Source organism: Buceros rhinoceros, unplaced genomic scaffold, assembly GCF_000710305.1.
Source record: "Buceros rhinoceros silvestris isolate BGI_N320 unplaced genomic scaffold, ASM71030v1 scaffold38382, whole genome shotgun sequence".
Taxonomy (NCBI): domain Eukaryota; kingdom Metazoa; phylum Chordata; class Aves; order Bucerotiformes; family Bucerotidae; genus Buceros; species Buceros rhinoceros.
This window is the reverse complement of record NW_010397821.1, coordinates 1,114-5,117: the sequence shown is the minus strand read 5'-3', so window position 1 is coordinate 5,117 and position 4,004 is coordinate 1,114. Positions and strand designations below refer to the sequence as shown.

At 54.4% G+C, this 4,004-nt stretch overlaps 1 protein-coding gene across 1 annotated transcript in view; it reads right to left on the bottom strand.

The window, feature by feature from the left end:
• BFSP2 (beaded filament structural protein 2, phakinin) overlaps positions 1-4,004 on the bottom strand; it is a gene marked incomplete at its 3' end in the record, with an annotated part of 11,214 nt that overhangs the window by 6,721 nt on the left and 489 nt on the right. The gene's annotated exons all lie outside the window — the stretch shown is intronic.

Below are 4,004 nucleotides of genomic sequence, written 5' to 3'. Positions count from 1 at the left end.
TTTTTCTTTTTTCCCTCCCCCCCCCCCCCTGTTTTTTTCCCCTTCGTAAGTTCCTTTTTTTCCCTGCCACTCATCCCTGTGTGGCTCTTCCCAGCAGCTTTTATTTTTCCTCCCCAGCTGAAACCAGGGAGCAGAAACGCTGCCCTGTGGCTTGCTCTGCCCTGGCACAACGAACCCAAATCTGCCTCTGGCAGTGAGCCCACGCCATTACGACACTGGAGCTAAAGCCTGATGAAAACGAGTGTCCTGGGGGGAATGTGGACTGTGCCACGAGCAGAGGCAGTGCCAAACCCCGTGAGCTGCGCGGGGCCGCTCAGGGGTATGTTCATGGCTAACTCTGGGGGCTGAAACTGGTGCAGAACAGCTGTGGGGCTGCAGCCAAAGCAGCAGCAGGGAGCAGCTGGGGATTTGCCACCGCCTGGATCTCTGCCTCTACACAGAGACAAACGTCTCTCAAAAAGTGCCTTTCAGTAGTACTCCTGTGGGTCTGCTGAGGCGTTTGAGGCGATTCTTAGTTGCCCCACAGGGGACGGCTGTACCAGAACCTGGCACCACAGTCCTGAGGACCTGGTCTGTACCCACCTCCCTTCTTCACCGACCGGCAGCTGATGCCACGCGTCCAGGGGGCGCGTCCAGGGCTCCCAGCACTGCGCACAGGTCTGGCCATGCCGGGAAAGTGAGAACGGTTCCAAAGAGCCTCACGTTTGGAGGGCGTCAGGGCTGAGTGGTGCTGGGGGAGCCAGCGGGCATCAGCCCTTCAGCCCTCCTGGAAACGGCGGCAGTGAGGTGGACGGAACGCAGTCCTGCCCCGCAGCGCTCCGGGGAGGGTGGTGCTCCTGCAGCAGTTGAACGGCCAGAACGGGACTGTTACAAAGGGCAAATACGACGACTGATAATGGCTCCTTTCAGTCCTGCGTTGTCTTTCAGTGCTTGGATCTGTGGCTCACCTACACCTTTCGAACAGGGGTGTTTTCAGCTCTTGAATTAGCACTGAACATTTGTGGTATGAAGCATCTTAACTAGCAAACAGCAGCATTTTGCTTTGATTTCACTGTGATCATACGGACGTGAAAATGCAATTCTAATTTTCTGGGGAAAAAAAAAAGTCTTATCAAACTCTGTGTCAATGTACTGGTCCATCTAATGGGTTCCCACTGGCAACAAGGAAAACCAGCCTCTTCGAGGGGGTTTGCAGAGTCCGGCCTTGATGAAGGGTGATGTGATACAGACACTGATGGGGAGAACTTACCCCTGGTGACTGGCAACTTCTGATTTCTAGCAGGGATCTGTCCTAGGTTGGCACAGCCAGATTTGCTACGCCCTTCCAAATTGGCAGCTCTGCTTTAGTGGTTCCTTCGCGTTGTTCTGCTGTTCTTACAAACGCCCAAATCCTTCCTGAACGCTGCCACGCTCATGGCCTCAGGTGTGGCCTGTGGTAATACACCTCATGGTTTCATTATTCATATAATGGAAAATCATCTGGCTTTTAAACTCAGTTCGGTTAAAGCAAGTGATGCCGCCCTGGAGAAAGCTCGGAAGATGCTGGTCTAGTCTTCCCTCCCGCACACAGGAAGAAACGGTTGATGTCAGCCCTTTGCCTTAACACACTGTACCTCGCAGCTAAATCGGGCTAAAGTCCTGCAGACAGTAAATGTGTAAGGCTTCTGGTCGTGCTTTCCTCATGGAACCCCTTCTCAGAGCCTGAAGGAAGGACCCCAAAGGTACAAGAGTGGCATTTGTTGCCATGGGAGAGGAGATACCTGGAGAGAGGCTGAGACGATCGACGGGTCCTTCGCTGCTTCCTGCTGCGTCCAAGAAAACACGACTTCATTTAGACACCAAATATTTTTAAGTAACTTGTTCAAAAATGCCTGGTCCTCAAAGCAGGAGACACCTCCTAAAGCAACCATCTGTGATACCGTGATGTTGCCTGAGCAGGAGGAGGAGGGAAGCACCTCCCGTCACAGCCGTGTGTGAGCGTGGCCCAAGGTCACGCCATTGGGGGTGGCCGAGAGGCCATAATGAAACCTCGTTCATTGCCACCCTCTCCAGGGCGGCTGACCAAGCCCTGTGCCATTTCCTGCTGGTGCCCTAGATCGGTAGCAGAGAGCTGTTCCACCCGTCTGCAGACACCGCTCTCGCGCTGCGTCACGCCGGAGTGTGTTACTCTAGGTAATACCCGCAGGTGATGCTCTGCTGGCCCCACAGCAAATAAATTACCGGGTGTGAGTCCCAACGCAGCGATTCCCTGGGCTGTCGGGCTTAACATTACATGGAGTAAACGCTGACAGTGAGGTCGGGTGCAATTAAAAGCAGAAAAACTCTGTCGCTCTTCCCAACTCTCCCATCCACGCACCGGAGTCACAGCAGGGATAAAACTGCTCCAGGACGTTGATCGTTCTCCTGCCGTCGTGTTCACTCCTGTGAGCTGAGCTGCACTACGTGCCATCCCATAGACAAAGCAGCTCTCTGCATCTCCCACAGAGACAGCCGTAACTGAGCGGTCGCAGAGGCCGGGCCACCCTCTCCTCTCCACAAGCTCGCTGGGATCGGTTCATGTGTCCACTTTTCCCAGGTGCTGCCCTGCTCCTGGGGAGGAATTTCCATTACCCCCAACCTCCTGTTCTGCAGAAGAGATGTGTTTGATTAGAGATGGGATTTTCCACGAGAAGACCGGGACGAAGCCTGGAGAGACGCGGGGTGAAACACAACGAACTGGTGTTGCAGTCACACGAGCTCCTCTCCACAAGGATTCCTCATTCCCTGCAAAAATCCTCCCTCGCTGCGCCTGTCCCAGTTAGCGTGTGGGCACCCAGCCATCATCTCCGGGAGGGAAACTACTCAAAACGGGGGATGCCAGAGCACATCCCAAGACGGGCAGGAGGGAGACAGGACCTCGAGCGTGCTGGGGTCTCTGCTAGCCCACTGTGGAGACGAGCCCATTACGTGTCTGAGTGTGGGACCAGGAGGGTCCTACGCGGCCGTACCCTCCTCCCTGCAGGGCACGAGGAAAGGGCTCCTGCCTTGACACCCCCAGCTGTGTATTTTCCTTTGCTGCTTCTTGTTCAAACACTGTTCCTGTCGTGGGCGTTTGGGTTACAGCAGGTGGCTGAACACCCAGGGCATCAACGTGAACCCTCCGGTTTTGCAGGAGGCTGAAAAACGGGCATGTCCCATCAGGGCAGACGTGGGCATCCTCAGAAACCCTGACTGTCTGTACAGAAATGGCACCGGCAGTGGGTGTGCCGGGGGTCCCCTCTCTGGTACCCCTCGCTGCTCAACACCCCGTGCTTTGCCTCCTGGGACGCGTCGTGGCAGGAGGGTCCTGCCTGCGGGTGTGACTGCAGCCCTCTCTGCGGCAAGGGAGTTTGATGGTTCTGTGGTAAACGTGACCGTTTCGGTGCTGGAGCTGACGGACTTCTGCCAAAAAGCGCCGGGATGACCGAGTTCATCGGTGCTTGGGCTGTGTGAGGTCCTGCTTTCATTTTCCGTGAGATGCTTTGATACGAAAAAAGCGAAGCAACCTACTAGAATAGTACGTAACAGCTCAGCTTATAGCCAAGAAAGCCAAAACCCACTAAGCGGTGCCTCTTGCACTGGTTTAATCAAAGTAATTCAGAAAACTGATGTGTTTTGATGGTTAAATAAATATGGATGATGCTCATCGTTTGCCTTTTATTTTCCACGATACTTGCAAACGCTGTTACCACAGAGCTTTATTCCTCTGATTTTTTATAGGAAGAGCCCGATATTCAAGCTAGATTTCATCGGGAGCTGCTCTTACTTAGGTGTGAGGGAGGTGAAGGCAAGTGGCAGGACGACAGTGTAAAGGCAGGTCAAAAGGAAAGCAGTGTGGATGAAAAACTATGACGCGAGGAGGTTCCTCTGAGCTGCAGCACTGGGGTGTCAAAACCCAAACCGTCCTTCCTAAAGCACCTACGCTCCTGCTGCCGTAGCCTCCATCGTGAGCCCCGGGAGGTGTGACAGGTGAGGTCTCCAGCTGC